The 5,861-nt window shown below is 42.7% G+C and overlaps 1 long non-coding RNA gene across 2 annotated transcripts; it reads left to right on the top strand.

The window, feature by feature from the left end:
- The first annotated feature begins 4,439 nt into the window (after positions 1-4,439).
- LOC104912705 lies at positions 4,440-5,861 on the top strand. 2 transcript variants are annotated; one of them, XR_004160902.1, is made up of 4 exons: positions 4,440-4,518; positions 4,617-4,721; positions 5,187-5,264; positions 5,619-5,861. It is a non-coding gene; the product is annotated as an uncharacterized LOC104912705 (long non-coding RNA). The 2 variants fall into 2 exon arrangements; XR_794828.2 differs by lacking the exon at positions 4,440-4,518 and having other exon boundaries at positions 4,580-4,721.

Below are 5,861 nucleotides of genomic sequence, written 5' to 3'. Positions count from 1 at the left end.
TCTTGATACCACAGTCATCAAGTAAGTATTGATAACTGGATTATAAATAAGACATGATATGTATGCTGAATGTCACGGGTTTCACGTATTTAAAATATTTGCTGACTTTCTGGTCTAGGAACTCTGTGTAAAAGATAGCCCAGAATTATTGACTCACCAAACACATGTCCAACTCCAGACCACGTGTCCATTCTGGGAAGTGATGCAGGGATCAATGGCCAGGTTGCTAAGGGAAAAAACTGAACAGAAGAACCACTGACAAAGCAGAGCACAAAAGAGGAAAGAAGTCTGTCAGTTGATTGCTGGTGTTGTGTAGGAATGTCTTACCGTTTACTAAAGGTTCCTCTATCCAAAGCTACAATGAGGAAAAAGAGCTGTAGGAGCACAAAAGGGATTTGTCAGGGCTCCCCGGGGTATCTGAATGCAATTGTCTGTGAGAGGTGCCTGTCCTTGTCTTTGATTCATTTCCTGCTCAATTTTAGTTCTTCTTCCAGGCAGCTCATGCTGGTGCACAAATAGCTATGCCCTTAATGGCTCAGGAAGAGAATGACAGAGTCCTGGAAAATAAAGACAATTAACAGAATTGCCTAATTCCAGAGACAGTCAATAAATTCTCTGCTGTGTATTGGCTGTGGGCACGGTTTGGTTCAATTAACAGAGCGAGGAATAATGAGAGCTCAGCCTTACATGTTGAGTGCACAGAAAGGCTGCAGCTCAGTCTGCATTGGATCGGGGCAAGAGGAACAGCCTGGGAAAGTACAGCTCTCCTGCAGCTGAGCGGTCCAACCAGTCTATTCCAGCAATGCATGACCTAAGATCACACAATTCTGCTTGTGTAATAGTGTCTAGCTCAATGTATGTCCTAATGCTGTGCAAGAAAAAAGGCTGTGGGCTGCTGCAAAGAGGTGTCATGATGAGGACTCACCTTGATACAGTTCGACAAGCTTTCACAGATCCAGAGAAGAGACACGGTTTCCACAGAAACAAGAAGGCATCCAGGGCTTTGAGACAAGCAAAGTAAGGCAGTGTGTGTTGTGCAAATGGGTCCAGAAGTGTCTTTCCCACAGAGAGGAAAAGAGCAGAAAAGTCGAAAACTTTCTGAGGAGTTAGGTGGTATGCTGTCTCGAGTCTGGAGATTAACCCAAAAATAGGATAACACAGTGATCAACATGAAACCCAACTGCAGTATTTGGAAAGTCTGAAAACAGGATCTTCTCAGCTGAGAATGAATGTGAGAAAGCACCACCCCTGAAAGTGGGTCTGGGGGAGCCGCTGCTCATGCCTTAAACCTGTAATCAGGAATGGGTTGGTTGTCTCTGTTGAACTCCATCAGAGCTTTGCTCTCGTGACCTGAGCCCTGGGTCGGTCACAGGCAGAGGAACAGGCACTGATCTGTGATTTCCCAGTGGGGAGATGGTTCTTCCCTCATCATTTTTACTGTCATTATTTGAGTTGTTCGGGCTTTGCAGTCCCTGAGGATCACAAGATGATATTCCGGCAGTCCTACTGATCTTATTTAAAGTGCATCCAGGAACAAGAAAGCACTGGTAATGTTTGAGTCACTTTGCTGCAACGAGATTTAAATGAGATGTTCACTATCAGCCATATCGCAAGGGAAACTGGGGAGAAAGAGCAATTACATTCCAGCTGTTTGGCTGGACAAAAGCCACGAGGCAGAGGAAGCACATTGGACACATTTCAGCATCTCCAGTCAGCTAGAAACCCCAACAGTAAGAACCTTTTGAAACTGGCCAAACCATGGATAAATTAATACATATTTTAGGCTCTAAATTAGATTATTACTGTCTAGCTTTCTTTTTCTGCCAAACTTACGCTCAGCTCAGCTTTGACATTCCTTAAGGGGAAGTTCTAAGCCTGCCCCATATCGGTGTCCCAGGCCCAGCACTGAGGATGGGTTGCATGCCATGGTCAACACTTGGCTTGGAAGGATTTGCTGCATCTGCTATGAGGAGAGGAGATTGTTTTGTTATTCTCTTATCTGAAAAGATGGGCTTTTGGCTTAGAGCATGTTGGATTCATGAGAAATACCAGGCCAAGCCCAAGAGGACATGGGCCAGCAGCAAATTGGGTTCTCCTCCCTTGTTTTCCACAGTTATGTTATGGAATAGTCTAATCTAAACCTAACCTATGATTCTGAGAAAACCTGGCAGTAATGGTACAAAAGTAGAGCTCTTATTTTGCTTGAGCTTTTCAGATCTCATTTACTGTGATTACACTCTGAAATCTAGAATAATAGCTACCACTTTGGAGCCTGGTATTGAAGTACCACAAAATCAGCTGTGATCTGCTATTTCTGATTATCCCCAAAGCTTCAAACCTGACTTTTCATGTAAAGTTAGCAGTTTTTCCAAAATTTTGCCTAACATTTAGCAGAAATGCTTCCTGTGACTTCAGAGCTGCAGGAGTGCAGCTTTATTTGGTGTGGAAGAAGGGAAGGGGGGAGGGAAGTGCTTACAAACCAGGGAGCAGGTTACCAGAAGGGGCATGGTGAGGCTGCTCATTTCTGGGAAGCAGAACACCCCCCCCATTTCCCTCGAGGACCTCTTTCTGAAGATCAGTCTATGTTCATTTGTGTCACCATTTCCTTCCTGACGGATTAAAATCAAATGCCTTCTCCTCTGTGTGATGCAGTTTTCAATCACTGCCATTTAAATTTTGCTGCTCAGTAAAGAACCTTCATCATTTTCGATGGTTTCCTGGCTATATCAGCATTCCAACTAAAAATGAATTTAGTGAATATACAGACTGATGTTTTAATCTGTCTGGATACATGCATGAGATACACAGAGGCACATCGGCAGGAAGCATGGCTGGAAAAAAAAACTATTAAGATGTCTCTGAGCATTCGTTTTTCATTTCTAATCTATCATCCAAGATACATTTGCTTTGGAATGGCCAGATATCATGTTGCATTATGTGACTGGATGCACTGAAGATAAGGAAAGAAAGCCATTGACAACATATGCTTTGGATAAAAGCAGCCATAAAAGTAAATGTAACAGCCATACCAGGAACGAGTCAAGCACGGATAGTAACAAATCGAGAATAACCAGAAATTTCATGAATAGTCAAACTACAGGAAACTGTGCAGTCAGCCCTGGGGAGTGAAATCCAAGCCTTTTTTTTTTCTCCCCCAGAGATCATTTTGCTTTTATTATGTGTTAACATGTTTCTCACTTCTACTCTATGTACAGTCTGTTTTACTTGTGATGCATTACTACACTTATTCTTCTCAACCTGAGCACTGAGCAGTTCAAGGATGTTTCTGCTGAGATGAACTGACGATGAAGTCAGACATTTCTCTGATGCAACTTTAATTTTCTGTACTAAGTGTACAAAGCTCCATCTTTCTGAACACAAGGGAAGCCAAACAGGAGACTGCATCTGCCCTGGGGGCTCCGAGCCCTTTTTCACTCCGTACTCAGCTCTCAGCATTACACATCTTTGAGCTTCATTCCCTGGGGACTTATCCTTCATCTTTCTCTGTGTAAGCTCAGTGTGGCAGCAAAAACCTTCATCATGTTGGTCTGATGCTTCCCTTGAGCATGATACACCAGCTCAGGATGCCTTTGGTTGCTCAGGATGCTGTGAGCTTTTTGTTACATCTCAACCCCAACTGTTTGACTCCTCCACCATATCCCCAGTTCCACCTTCAGCTGCACCACTGTGCTTGGTATGTTTGGTATGGTGAAGACAAAGCAAGATTGTCGGTGGAGCAAGAAGTTCTGTAGATTTAAATGCATTAGTAAAAGAATTTAAATAAAACAGGCCTTCATCCTGTGTGAGCTGTCCCTCATTAATCTTTCTGAGTGGCTGATTCAGGGCACAAAATTATTAAAGAGTGAGTGCAATCTGGAGGACATGTAACATCAACAGTATCTAAAGGCAGGTTAAGGAGCTCAGACCTGCTGCACTTCACTCTGTTTAATGTTTTCCCATTGATTCTAACTTGAAATATTGGCATTCTGTTTTCCTCTGCTGGTTTGGGTTTGGTTTTTTTAGTGTCTTAGTTTAAACACAACAAATACAACTCTGACAGCACAGCTTAAGTTCAGAAAGTGTAGATCTATGCCTGTAGAGAAATTGGAATATAACATCAATTTAACTACAGAGAAGCAGTCAAAGGGGTTGTCATGCCCTGTGTGGTACGGAAGTGTTCTAAGTAGCCGAGTGCCTAATTGTTATGATGGTGATGGGTTGATGGTTGGAATTAATGATCTTAGACATCTTTTCCAACCTCCACGATTCTGTGATTATATTTGTCAGCTTGAACATGCTGGACTAATTCTGAGACAAACTTCTCTCCTGATACAGTCCTGTTTATTGTAGTTGGATGTGTTTATCACACAGATGTCTGCCTGTTATTGAAAAGGCCACAGCTGAGCCTATCCTAAACCTGCCTTTAAATTCTAGGTCTTCACATTCTTATTGAAGAGTAATGTTTGAGTGCTGGAAGGGTTCAGGTGCTGGCTGCAGGATGATTTCAGCACAACACAGGTGAGCTTATCAGGACCAACCTGCCTGAGTCCATACATAGCTGCAGAGGAGGTGGGGAAGGGCTGGATGAGTACTGAAGAGGTGTTTCTGCTCTATAGTGTAATGCTTTGGCAGCCCAGAAGATGTACTGAAGTGTCTTCTTTGTAATGGTGATGCAGTGCCCAGTTATCTTCTCATTTGCGACCTCAGAAGTGCCTGAAAAGGTAATGACTTCTGTTGTATTAACAGCGGGAAAAGTTTAGATGAGTAACTAAAGCCTCAAATATCTACAGTCACAACAAAATATAATGTAACACAGTAAGTGTGTATGTATTTAATTAACATCAAGCAGCTGAGAAGTATGTGCAGCTGGAAAGGGCAGCTCATAATGCAAGAACAGGATCAAGGCCTTAGGAACATGGGGTGGACTGGTTAGTAAATACATGGAAATGGTTATTTCTGAAAGAAAAAATATGATATTTTTGTAGCTAACTGCAGGGGAAGGTATGATGTGACAATATTTGGAGAAAACAATATCTGAGTTTCTGCTTCTAACGCAGAGCAGATAAAGGGTTGTGATATGAATGAGCAACAGGGAAGGAGATTGTAGGGGTTGTCTGCTTTGTGTAAGTGCTTGCTCATGGGGCTCCCTGTGCTCTGCTCTCCCAATCTTGTTGTCCTTGCTGAAGTTCTTCCTGATGGTCTGAGGACAACTGCCAGCCCTCAAATGGAAGCAAGTAAAGAGGCAGTGTGGTGCTAAAAAAAAGGTGAGCAAATTATCATGCACCTTCTCATAGACCATAAAGTTTGGGTTATTAATTACTGAATGTGACTTTGTTGGAAAAAAGCAGCTGGAAAACAAGATTCCTTACAGAAGATATATTGCTGAAGGTTAGCATTCTCCTTGTATTTATCTGCTTTCCAATAATGCTGTCTGCTTCCCAACGTGAGACAGCATGCTGAAACACCCTTTTTGGCCGTTGTGCTGTGAATTAAGGGTGTATTTTGTGCTCTGCGAGTATCGCTTCTTCTCTTCTGTCTGCTGCAAATCTAAATCTTTCAGAAGCAGGCTGCTGCTGTGTTCCCATTCAATCTACGCTTCTTTTTGTTTCTAAATACAGGCTGACTTTGGAGTGAGTGATTTCTGGGCTCAGGAAGCGTGCTGTGGTAAAGAGGTACATTTGTGAAGCCTTTTACCTGAGAAAAGTTGTGCCCTGGGAATAACAGATGGCTGTTCCTGTGCTGGTGATGGATGGCCATGGAATGTCTTTTTTCAAAGCACTGCTAGGGATGGAGTTCCCTTATGAATGGTCTGAATTAATCCTTTTTCTCCAGCCTTCCTGTGTAGTTTTAATTAAGTTACA

This window comes from Meleagris gallopavo, chromosome 11, assembly GCF_000146605.3.
Source record: "Meleagris gallopavo isolate NT-WF06-2002-E0010 breed Aviagen turkey brand Nicholas breeding stock chromosome 11, Turkey_5.1, whole genome shotgun sequence".
Taxonomy (NCBI): domain Eukaryota; kingdom Metazoa; phylum Chordata; class Aves; order Galliformes; family Phasianidae; genus Meleagris; species Meleagris gallopavo.
Note: the sequence above shows the minus strand (reverse complement) of the source record. Positions and strands in the feature narration are given on the sequence as shown.